Source organism: Sturnus vulgaris, chromosome 5 (genome assembly GCF_052056855.1).
Source record: "Sturnus vulgaris isolate bStuVul1 chromosome 5, bStuVul1.hap1, whole genome shotgun sequence".
NCBI classification, from domain to species: Eukaryota; Metazoa; Chordata; class Aves; order Passeriformes; family Sturnidae; genus Sturnus; species Sturnus vulgaris.
In genome coordinates, this window is record NC_142247.1 from 23,042,398 (window position 1) to 23,055,594 (window position 13,197).

The window sequence follows — 13,197 nt, forward strand, 5'->3', positions numbered from 1 at the left end:
GATCATTCACACACGGGCTCACAGCAACACCGTGGCAGGAGACAATGCATTTCATGCATTAATTCTTTATGAATCATCTACCGAGCTGTACAAAATGTTGCACTCAAACCTGCTGGAATCAGATTTGGATATTTTTATGATCATTAAACTCTGATCATGTTATCAAAGCTTCTACATTCTTATCTGAACTGGAAAGCCAGTCTCCTTCATCTGGAGACAAAGAGGGAGGTAGCAGACAGCTACTATGTTCCAGTGCAGCCTCCCTAGAGGCTACAAGGAGGTTTGTTCTTCAGTATTTAAGACATATTAAACTACAGAGGAAAAAGATCATCACTCCAAATATAGGAGTTCTCAAAATTTCAGGTGTCTACAAGTACATTTTGCACAGGCTTTCGCTTTTTTCACCCCCCCCATATCTGCCTCTCTTAGGTGCCCAGTAACCTCTCTCCCTCAAAATGTAATGTACAATTCTTCCCTCAGCACTTCCACACAGCTGCCATTCCTTTAAATCAACCTGTCAGAGAAGCATTTCCTCATTGCCTCTCCAAGTACAGGCTCCTCTCTCCCTTCTCACTTAATCATCCTGGCTTAATGCCCAGAACGGGCAATGTTCAGTTCTGGACAAATGACAATTTTTCTTTACAGATGAAAATGTGTCTGTGTTTAGCATTTTTTTTGCCAACCACACAAAATTAGGAACAAGAGTTTTATGCATTTGTAGAAGTTGTTTCTGCTTCCTAATACTGACAAGTCCTAAAGGGTTTCTGGTCAACAGATTTCGAAGTTTTATCATTTTTCTGAACAAATGAGTAAATTATTTTGTAAGTTGTTTTGTATTTATTCAATTTAATTTGTCTTTCATTCTGAGACGTGTTGTCAAAGAGAGGAAACAAGAATGAAAAAGAGTGGAGTAAGAGGAGAATAGGAGCCATCTGAAAAAAATTTTAGTAAAATGGCAAAAAAGGCGTGGGAAATGTTGCATGGAAAAGAGCAAAGGCATAGACAGCTAGAAAACAGTGCTGTGGCTGCTGGAAGGAAGCTGTATCTACTCGACATAAGGAGAGAAAATAAGGCTCAAAGTACATATGGCAGTAAAAAAAAAAAAGGAAAAATCCCTGGAATATTAAGGTTCTAGGATCTACCATTATGATCTTTGTGACTATGAGTCTTTTCTGAGTTTGAAAATGAAAAAAAAAAAACAGTTTAGATTTTCTTAGTCACTTCTTGACAATCCATTCTTAAAATCATATGTCGATATGAAGGACTTATCCCTGTAGTGGAATTACCACCTGATACCTTTAAGAAACTCCTAGATTTTACTCCAGTCTTGATACTTCTAATTATGTGCTTTTTGGATGCTGTATCAAGCATATTATCTTAATTTCCCTGCAAGTCTGTCTATAAAGGGACTTTTTCTCAGTGTTGTCACTGAACTAGACTAGCACCTCCAACTCCAGTGAGACATGGAGTCTGCTGTATTTATCAGTTTCTGGCCAGAGTGTGTCAGAAAAAGCCCTTATCATTGTCTCCATGTCCATAAAGAACACACAGTGACACATTTGACGACGTCTCCCTCTTATGACTCCTCCTGGCGTGGTTTCAGAACTGGTCTTCACCCAGAAGAGTGTTTGGGTAACTGTCCGGAAGAACCACCTTGTGCCCAGGGAATCTGTCGATAAAACATCATCCAAAAAGACTCCTAGGCATGGCTGCTTCCTTCTCTGTTCACACAGACAGCAAACAGCCACAGCCTGCCAAATGCTCATGGGCTCACTCATGTGACCAGTGAATTCTCTCTTGTGCCAGTTGAGAACTCCTTCTACTGGCTGCAACACATGCTGACAGCAACCAAGACATTCACTGCAAATAACAACATTGGCAAACAGTTGTATTTACTTCCACTTGCTTCTGGGTGCTCTTCATGGTTACCAGCATACAAATAGCATGCACAGCCCTCACTTTCCTCTAGGTCTTAAATTTATGTTAAAGACTACACTAAAACATTACATAAAGCAGTATAAAAGCTTAATGCTAAGATGCAGCACTGCCTGCTGGTGACAGTGCTGTCTCTTTGGGCATGATGATGCATCTGTATGGATACTTACTGAACTACATTAAATCGACTAAAGATTGCCAAAAGAAACTCTAAAGGAATAACATCGCAATGCACTATTGCGAGCTAGGCTTATTAAAGTTAATCAATTTTTTATGCATGCAGCAAAAAGTTTAGAAGATCTATACTGTAATTCTGTCAGCAGCAAAATCTTGGACTTCTGATATTCAATGAGAAAAGTCACATAAAGAGTGCAAAGTCAGTTTCTAAAGTGCAGAAGTGAATGCATTACAAGCAAATTTGATTTTAAAGTCTTGTAATATCCTCTCATAATTTATATCTGTTATTTAACAAATCACAGCAAAATTGTTTATGTGACCACCCTAGGGATCATTCTGGCAATTAAGATGAGAGAGAGAGCCAGCACTGGGGGATTTTCCATATCTTTTGCTTTAAAATTAAAATCTTAATTCTGCACCTCCCAAGCAGATAATAATTTTTCATCAAAAATAAGGCACTTCATTTTTCACTCTTGAATTTCTTTGCTGCTTCTACCTATTAAGCACATCAAGTCCCAGGTCATGTAATATTCAAAAAAGAAAACAGCATTAATGAAAGTTATCAAGGACATGGAATAAGCAGGCACTATGGGCTTTCAGTTAGGAAGAGAATAAGAAAGATGAGTTCTCAAACACTCTGTAGTCTTGGCAGCATCAGGCTTCCAAAATTAACTCTTAAGGGTTCAGCCAAAAACATGAATGTATTTAACAAAGCTGGACTGCAAAGAGTAGATGAATATTATCATCTTACTGTTAAAGTCTGTATTTTACAGGTATTGTATTCACACAAACATGTACTTCACACATTTTTAATACAAGCTAAATAATAAATTTTGGTCTAGACTTTATCCCAACATATTATTCTAAAATATGAGGTTTTTCAATCAAGGAACATTCTATTGCAGGTCAAGGAAAAACATAATGGAAGTCAATAGCTTCGTGGAAGTCAATAGTAAATTTGAATTAATTTTCAAGCCGTTGCGTTTCACTTTTGTGACTTTGCTAAAAAGCACAGAAGAAGAGAGAGGTAGTGGTCATTTTATGAACAGAAGAAAAAGAAGAAAAGGAAGAAAAGGGAAAAGAGAAGAAAAGAGAAGAAAAGAGAAGAAAAGAGAAGAGAAGAGAAGAGAAGAGAAGAGAAGAGAAGAGAAGAGAAGAGAAGAGAAGAGAAGAGAAGAGAAGAGAAGAGAAGAGAAGAAAAGAAAGAAAAAAGAAAAGAAAAGAAAAGAAAAGAAAAGAAAAGAAAAGAAAAGAAAAGAAAAGAAAAGAAAAGAAAAGAAAAGAAAAGAAAAGAAAAGAAAAGAAAAGAAAAGAAAAGAAAAGAAAAGAAAAGAAAAGAAAAAGAAAAGATTTAAAAAATCTTTTCTATTTTAGAGGCAGAAGGGTCAGGGAAACAATAAAGAGGAAATACATTTGTCTTCCACCTCCCAGCAAAATTTTTCTTTGAACAGACATTATTAAGGAGAAATAAGAGATTAGAGGAAGAAATTGAATTTAGATCAGAGGGAATTGTGTACATTTGGTGTTCACTGAAATGGTCACTGAGGAGCAACTGGGGCACAGCACCTTCAAGAGCAGGACAGTCAAAGCAGCAGCAGGGAAGCAAGCTCATCCAAAGGGTCTCTTTTGGCCAGGAAGGATAAGAACTTCTCCCCTCTTTATTAGACTATGGCTGCTGCAAAATTGACTGTGTTGAGAGTTTACCCAAAAAAATCACATAAAGCATTATGCTTTGGAGACAATAATGTTACAGAGTCTGCCTTTTCATCTGTGAATGAGTTAATGTATAAAGAACACCATTTCCCAGGAAAGTTTTAAGGCCAACACTAGACTATATGTACAAGCTTTTAGTCTCAGAAAACTTTAAAGGAATTATGTAATACTGTACTGAAGGGAAGCCACAGTATGATTTTGTGTTTCTTGATGTTTAGGCTGAATTCATCATTAACAAATGGATTTGTAGTTCCAATAGTCAAACACTTTTAACATTTCTGCTTGTTTTTCAGACCTTGTTTTCTGTAGCATGATTAAAACTAGATTTGCAGTCACTTAACCCTAAATTGTTTACTAGAAAACAGTTAAGGGATGTTTTATACAAGCCTTATGAGCAAAATATAAATGATGGTACAATTCTATTGCAATGAGGCAGTGAGGTGGAATAAGAAACTAAAAATTTCCACCATGTTTTTCTTGAATCAACATTAAACGAAGGTACTATTATTGTTATGTTGTTATGTAATTAATTCATTACAAGATATTAAAAAAAAAATCCACAATATCAGAAAATAATATTAATTAAAATATAGTGCTTTGGGTGCATCTACTACTCAGCCACAAAAAATTAAATATAGACATAGAAATACACCACAAACGCCAAAGCAAAGTAGTATGCCTCATTATAAGTAATGTTTCTGTGCTTGAATATTTAATGTAAATGTTACTTGAGTTGGAAACTGATATTTCCTCATGCACCCATTATCATGCATTTCCCACTTATCAGGGAAACACATGCAGAAAAAGGTAGCTTTTAAAAAATTTTTAGGAAAGAGGTGGTCCTGCAGTCCATTCCCTCTTTCCTGCCTTTACACTGTGTTAGATAAATGCTAGGGCAGAAGCATCTCACAAGGAAAGAAATGCATTAAATTTCCATAGATGTTTGCTCTCGTGAGGCTGCAGACACAGTCTGGTTGTCCAGAAGGTCTGACAGCAGAAGGAAGGACCTCTGAGATGACAGAAGTGTAGTGTAATTGCATGGTGAGGGTGGCCTCCATCAAGGGAGCAAACTGCTCCAGAGATGATAAAGTGGCAATCTCATAAAAATTATTTTCAGTCTCTAACAGCTGCATGCCATCATGAGCCTTAAGTATACATTATCAAGAAAGATCAGAATATGCATGTGCCCTCTCATCATGCACGTTTAATCCTGACTGATTCCAAATACACGTCTGGCGTTGAAGGTTTGAAAATTAAGGCAGCGAAAGACCAAAGTCATAGATACAAATTGACACCTTGTGGCAAGAGCAAGCGAGACAGCAGCCCTCATAATTGCTTTTTTGCCACTTCCACATTAACTTTATCAGGACAAGTTACACCTTTTATATGTTCAGGTTTTTCAGCCTGAGCAGTTCACCATGTTCCCGGGCTCCTTGCATTGCTTTCAACTGAAAAGGGAAGTTGATTATGTGTCAAGCAGCTTAGCTGGAATCATATCTACTCACTAAGAGTGAACAAATGTCCTGATTTTCTGAATGCAACAGGAATCAAGCAATAGCACAGAGCTTCTTTGCTTTAAGTCCCTTTCATTCCAATGTTCTTTATTTTTCCTTAGTAAGTGACTGCTTCAGTTTTTGATCAGCCATGTGCTACATTTCTACTCCTTTGTGATTTATTCTGTGGTGTTTCATACACGTGCAGACTCCTAACTAAAATTTTATTCAATCAAGCCCTGCTCACCAGATAGTTTCAACTCCAGTACTATCTCACATCTTTTTTTAATTGGAACAGTGATATATGCTTGCACTTTGTTTTTTAGGAGGCAGCTCTCACTTCAAAAACCAATTTATCTTTTATGGACTACTTAGATGGAGGAAAGGATTTACTCCTTAGTCTTAGTGTACCCATCAGTCCGTCTCCAAACTGCATGTTTTTGTAGCAACTGGCACAGACTGTGAGTCTAACAGGGGCCATGAGGGTCTAACATTATTAAATCATGAGGAGTACAAATGGCATCTATCCGAGTTTGCATCAATACAGGTTATGATCTCGGCAGAAACTTAGAGATATTTCATGTTCACCAGGTGTCAGAGACTGAAATGGTTCATGCCTTAGACACTGTTATGAAGGAGTTTTGCCCACTATAGCAAAAACTGCACAAAGAAGCTACAGCCACCAAAGCCCACCCCTCTTTGAAGAAGTCTGACTGGAACTTTGGACTGTGAGTTAAGCTGCCCAAGGGAATTCGACATAAGACACCATTGTTCAATCAACTCAGGTCTAGAGAAAAGTAAACAAGGCTGAAGGAAAAGAATACATCCACAAGAAAGCTAAATCCAGCAGAAAATCATCCCTGGCTGGGTTTGGGATGGGGGAGACCACAGCCCACAGAGGCCAGGTTTACACAGACTCACCTCCCCAAAATGAAGTGGGGAGAAGAGTTTTTTGGCATGGGACAACCTCAGATCAGAAGTGGTGAACACCCATCCTCCCTTACATAAACTGGCTCAGCTACAGAGCCTCCAACCCCAGGAAGGCTGCATCCATGGGGCACTCATGTGCAAGGCAGCTGAGGAGGTGTCACAATCCATCAAAGACCCCTGAAGTGCTACCCAGACACATTCCTGTGACCTTGCACCACAGGACTGCGCAAGATACAGAGGGATGCAACAGACAGAGTCTGCTGCAGGAGATTGTGTCAAACTTGCTCCCCCTCAGGAACAATCTGGGCATTCCCACCTGGCCTGAACATATATATTAACCCATAGGATTCTATGTTTTTTGGGGGAACCCTTACCACCAAGGAGAACAGATGGAGAGAATCAATAGAACATTTTGGGATCTATGGCTAGTGATATTCGTTTTAATCTATCTCTGCCTTCCTGTCTTCTACCCCACCTCTTTTCTATTTCTTTCTCTTACTTTTTATCTCTCTCTCTATCTCTCTCTCTCATATTCACTATTAAATAAAATCTATACTATTGACTTTGGAATATGGTCTCATTTGCACCTTAATTCAGGCAGAAGCATTTCTAATAACTTTAAAAACTGGACTGTAATGCAGGAAAGGTGCAGCCTGTGTGATACCAACTGTGTTTTAGCTCAAGCTCTGAAGCCCCAGACCTGCATCCATATGGAGCCAGCAGGAATCTTCCCTTCATCCCACCTATTTGCTTGGGTTCAGCATCCTCAGCATGGCTTCAGAGCTTCTTCACCAGTATTTGGCCAGGCTTGCAGCACTGGTTCATCCAAATATGTAATCACTCGCACCTGCTGAGTGCAACCCAGTGAAGACCTCACAGTGATCCACTGGTGGCTTTTCGTGTGACAGAGCTGCAGTGTATGGGCCAGTCTCGGAAATAGCAGAACACAAAATCTGTTTTTATATGAGCAAAGAAGATGATGATAAAGCTCCAATGCCTTCCGAAAAGCCAGTCTAATTGTTTGCTGTTTGGAGAAGAAGATTTTGTTTTGTGGAATCTATCGGGAAGAAGAGGGAACAAGTCGAGTTCCTTCAGACTCAATGAGAAGTGATTGGCTTTGGTTTGCTGACAGCTGCTGTCTGCTGGCAGACATGGGCTTACACAGGTTTGGTTTCTATGCTTCAGTTTTCTGCAAAGCAAATAAAACAATTTGGAGAGATTGACATGAGTGAACCAAATGTGTTTTCTCCTGTTGGAATACTGAATTTTCTTTGGCGTTGGAATGAGGGAAGAAAGAACTGGACACAATAGATGAGGAACAGTGAGAAGACACAAAGCTGTCTGCTTGAAGAATTAGGGAAGGATAAAATCCTAAAAAAATTTCCATCTGCCTGTCACACATGAGGATTACTGGTGACAAATTGGAGTAGAAGGAAGCAGACTAATTATAGCATGAAGCTTTGCATTACATTTACTTTTTTGGTCAGTGACAAAACCAGAAAGATGGGTAGAATAATGAAACATAATAAAGAGAACTACACTATGTTATTACTACTTCTAGAAAATACTGTTAACTTTTCCAGTTCTCTGAGTTCAGTTTGCTAGCTTTTAGCACATATTCATTTATTATGTATTGTATTTTGAGTATAGAACAGCTGGATGTTGTTCCACAGGAGTTCTTTTTTAGATGAAGCTCTGCTGTTGTACAGCACCCTACAGCCAATGTTTCCTGTGCTGGACCTGCATTGCCTGGTTTAAGTTCAGCTTTGGGGTTAAAACACACGGAGGTGAGGATGAGCATGTGGGATCCAGGCTTTTCTGTGAGCAAGTTCCCAGGGGAATTCTGTTGTTGAGGGAATTTGGAGAGGCGGGAACCAGCACTGATCATCTGCATCTGTAGCCAGATAGTGGATGTCACAGGAGCAAAGTGAAACACATGCTTGGAAAATTCTTTGGAAACCAGCCATATTCAGGAAATAAAGAGTCATTTATATCTGAGATTTCATTGTGGAAAATAAATCCACTAGTTAACTCTCAGAAAACTTTCCAGAAAAACAGGAGTTTTTTCTGACTAAAGTAAAGATGTCTCATGGAAAAGGAACACTGTACTTTCTGTTTTAGGTGTTGTTCATCTATCTTATCCATGTCCTTGAAATTGCTAATAAAACTGGAAACCCTAGACCAGTGTGGATTACAGTACTCTCGTGCCTTATGAGCACTTACATTCCCTTACCAAAGCAGTATAAGAATTGTGCTTTCTAATCCAGTGTAAATGGAGTTGCTATTCCACACTTAAAGGGTCATTTGCACATATTCTCTTTTAGTCATCATCTTTCCCTGCCTCTTCATACCTGTTTTTCTTCCAGCTTAAGTTGGAAATTTTCAAGCTTTTAGGCATGCTTTTCTTTTTTTTTTCTTTAATTCCTCATTTGATTTCCTGAAATATACTTTTCCTATTACAATATTTCTCTGAAGTATAGTTATTTACTATTTTAAAAAGACCCATAGAAGCATGCCAATGATAATAATAAAAAAAGGATTTATATTACTGAATGAAACTCACACCTTAGGTATATTGTAGGTTTGAGTTCCCAAAGAAAACACAGGGTATATTAAGTTATTTATAAGTGCTGCCAACTCTGAACTTGTAAAGTCAATAGATTTGATACTGTAGCAGACAAAGATTATCTTAAAAATTTCTGTCCCTCCAGATGAAGATAGTGGAAGACTCTTGTTTCTTCGTGAAGGTATATCTAATTGCTTAATTTCTTTAGCTTTGTTTGTGTGCAGTCTGAATCACAGTGACTGTTCATTAGTTGCATTTAAACACAAAGATCTTGATTACCACACCTCACCAGGAGGAAGAAAGCTCTCTGTGTGAGGGAAAAATTCATCCCAGTCTTTCAACTCTTTTTCAACCTCTTGCCACTATGAAAAGATAATCTCTGCTTACTTTTTCAGCGAATATCAACCATGTCATGTCTGTTTATGGATGAATGGATTTCAGTCTTGAAATGTTTATTCTAAGCCTCTGTCAGTGGATTATTTTATCCTATGGTAGTGTGTTGCAAGGAGGAGGTGCTCCCTTTACAAATCTGAATGAAGCGATGAAGAAAAAATTGTAAAGGACTGAGACTGGATTGTAGCTTTGAGTGCTGAGCTGAGTTTTGTGGATTTGTAAAACTGCATTATATCCCATTGTGGGAAAGGTGAGGTGCATAGAGTAAAGTATAAATGTAACTTCTAACTAAACAGTTAAGAGAAGTGAAGAGTGAAACTGGAGAGTTGAACAGTGTGACAAAAATACATTTGGTGAATTATTTTCCAAAAAATGTACCTAGTGACAAATTTCTAAACATTGCTAAAAGTGCAAATTAATAAAAATTGTTTAATATAGGCAAGTATAAATACATGTCTCTACAGAAAACGTGTTCAGTTGAAGAGCTAAGGAAAATTAACAGAATGTGAGTGCGAAAATAACAAGTTCAAGTCAGATTAATGACGATCACTTCAATATGTCCACACACAAAGAAATATAATACAAAAAAGATGAATAATATCACAATAAAGAGAAAATGGTACCTAACCCTAAAGGACAGGGTCCCACTCAATTCTTTCATTTTAGTCTTTATTCTCTCTATTAACTGTTGTGGATCAAAGGACAGACTCCTTTAATTCCTCCCTACATCAGTTTTCAAAATCAATATAAAACAGTAAAAAGAGTGAGGGCTCGTTCACCTGTGTTCTTGCTCACTGCTCTACCCAAACTCAGATGGAAACATGTCTTTGCATGTGTGCAACCTGACAGGTAAAATTTTATCTCCATTCGAGATCACTACCTAAACTTTTACTGATTTTTTGATCAATTCTGTCTTTTACCATCCACAAACAGAATGTCAGCTAGCACCACCATCTGCATCTCTTAGTTTTGCCTGCCCTCCTCCTAGAGCGCCTTGAGCAGGCTTTGCCTCTGGCTGTTGTTGTGTGCCCAGAGTCACTGGAGCTCAGACAGCAGTTACCTTTCAGTTCAAAGCCTCCTGAACTGAATAAAAACGAAAACTTTTCCTAAATTGATGTTTTAATGTGTTATGCTGAGTCTGTGACATCAATATGTTCAATCTTCTATTATTAAAGACTAAACTGCAAAATCATAGATTATAAAAAAATTACATGGGTTAGTAATTTTGTCATTGAGAATTTGTGTCACAGTTGCTAGCACTTGCAAATTACTAAAAATTTCAAGACACTTTGTGTCCTTCCTCAAGAAGATGTGTAGTTGCATAACTAAACTCAACACAAATTTGAACATACAGATATAGAGATTTTCATAAGATCTCTTTAACAATTAAATTTAATTCACCATACAACTTGAACAAATGCATTTTCCTCATTTTTAAGACATAATTAGTAACATTCAAATAATTTTTCTTTGAATTAATCTATTTCAAAATAAATGCTGATTTGAAGAAAGTGAAGCCTTTCATAACACAGGTTTAGTTCTGAGCATATCTTTCTTTTTGATGTACTATTAAGAATTTTCCATCTTAAAATTTAAGACACTTTTGAGCAGAAGTAACACATAGACATTGAGACCAGAGCAAAAGTGATGCCAGAGAGATTCTGGGCACTTCTTTCAAGGTTAGAGAGTATCTCAGGGTCCGAGGGAAGGAGTTGTGTCTTTAAGGCAGAAGTTAAAGTTCACCCTGGAGAGGAAAACATCTGGAAGGATGGACTGTATGGGATATTCCCTGGGCACTGGTATGCTTGAAGCACATCCCTTGGTCCTTATAAAAAAAAAGAATATTTAAATCAGAATATTTCAAAACAATGGAAACATTATGGAAAGACAATTAACAGAAACAGTCCAGTAAAAATAGATAAAAATTATAAGAAGTATGTAATTGGGAGTTAGATAAATTATTACAATATGTTGTCTGGGGCCAGTGATTCTGTCCTTACACATAAGTCAAGACATGTCAAAGATTGAAGTCAGAGGGCAGAGCTTTGATGTTTATTTAATGTTAACACTTTTAAAATTAACTAACACATGCGAAACTGCTCTTATGACAGTTTTGATTCCCTTTATTTGTACAAAAAGTGACTTTTCTAACCTAGTCCCGAGAATATTACTTGATAATTTAACATAGACAATTTACTAGCCTCAGCCATGGTATGTACTGCCTATGTGTCTTGTAGCAGGAGTGATTAGACTGAAGCAATTTTTCGTGTTGAAACTTGTTTTGTTTTGTGTTAAAAGATCATTCTCCAAATAAATAACAAGCTTGAATTTTCAGCTAAAAAAAAAAAAAAGTTGTATTTCAATGCTTAATTTAGGGGAAATGAAAAAAACCCAAAAAATACATAGAGTGATTTGATTGACCCAAAATGGGAGTTGACTTAGGATTCTTATGAAAAAGTGGAGAAAAATTCACTTTGTTTCATATCGAAATAGTTGTCAAAGTTCATTTGATCTTAAGGTGCACTATTTAAATCATTGTTTTGTTCAGTGCTAGACAAAACTCATCACAGGGCCTTTTTACCCCAAACACAAAAACATCTTAAATGTGGAAGAGCTTATGGATCATTATGACCATTTTCTCTAACCTGCCTCCTTGAATGTTATTAGTCAGAACTAGGTTCAGAAATGCCTGTCACTGCTGCCTGGGATGGAGTCTGGGTCACTGCTGCAGAGTTGCCATTGTGGCACAGAAGACTGGCCTTCAAATGAACACAATTTAATGCTTGTTTCTCTGTTTCAAGCCCAAAGAATAATAATTTCTATATTTATCTTATCCATAATTGTTGGTTTAATAAAACAGATTTCTTCTCCCGCAAAAATATTTTTGCTAATTTTGCCATCACAGTTAAAACAGCCCAAACACTAAGAGTCAGGCCTGTCTGATATATATATGTGCTGTCCCAGATGGGCAGGTCCACTAAAACATAGGCCTGTAGACCTGTGTCTCTGCTTTACATCTCAACTCTTGAAATCTGTTTTACCTGCAACTCAAGTTTCTGCTAGACTAGCCCTCAAGGGACAAAAACATCTTGCTCTGTCTCTCTTATGAAGTGTACCAACATGTCCCCGTTCTCAGCATCAGGAGGGTATTGGAGAGGCTGTCAGGCACCATACATAATCTGGATGCAATGGCATTTTAATGCAAGCAGAGCTGATCTGTTTGCCTACCTGTGACAAGACCTAGAGCAAACAAGTGAGTTATGTGACTCATTTTGAGCAGTCACTCTAATGGAAATGTGAGAAGCAATCAACCAAATATCAAGCATTTCTACTCAAGAGCTCTACAGGTTTTTTTCCAATCAATCAAAAATAAACGTATTAAATTAACATTGTGTATTCTGCCTTGAAATGTTTCAGTAAAAACACACCCCACATACAAAATACCTGAGTCTGTATTGAAATAAACCAAGGATCTGGAGTAAAAAGACAAAAAATATAGAGAAAAGTCACTGCACTAGTGTAAAGGAGAAAACCAGCCCGTTTGAGACTGAGAGAACCCAAATCTACCTGCTTGAGCTCTGCCTGCTCCTGCTTGTGCACCCTGAGTGCTCCTTTCTATCTCCCTCCATACAACTGATCTCATGTGTGTCTTGTCACTTTCTGCAGTAAAACCATTTAACCTTGCAGTTCCTCTCGTGGCTGGATCACTCCCCAGGGAAGGGGCTGGACTGATGATGGATCTACTCCAGTGTGTTTTCTGGTGGCCACACAGGGACTTTTCCCCATGACCTCTCAGTCTTCCCAGAACCAGTGCATACATGTGGATTCAGGCTTTACATGAGAAAAAGCTAAGAAAATGGCACACTAACTTGCTTTGCTTGCAGATGCCTCTGTTCACCATTGACTCACAGCTGCCTGAAAAAAGTCACAACTGTTAATACTAATAAATGTTTGGTGCATGCAGGGAAATCACACAGTTTATTGCAAATA

General features: G+C 37.8%; 1 long non-coding RNA gene across 3 annotated transcripts in view; it reads right to left on the reverse strand.

Moving 5' to 3' along the window:
- Window positions 1–9,539: 9,539 nt before the first annotated feature.
- LOC148223583 (uncharacterized) overlaps window positions 9,540–13,197 on the reverse strand; it is a 77,689-nt gene continuing 74,031 nt past the window's right edge. For 2 of the 3 annotated variants that reach the window (XR_015803805.1, XR_015803802.1), the window contains 2 exons: window positions 13,077–13,122; window positions 9,540–11,032 (listed from right to left, as the gene is read on the reverse strand). This is a non-coding gene — a long non-coding RNA (uncharacterized LOC148223583). The remainder of the gene's footprint in view (window positions 11,033–13,076; window positions 13,123–13,197) is intronic. The other variant, XR_015803801.1, reaches the window with a different exon arrangement.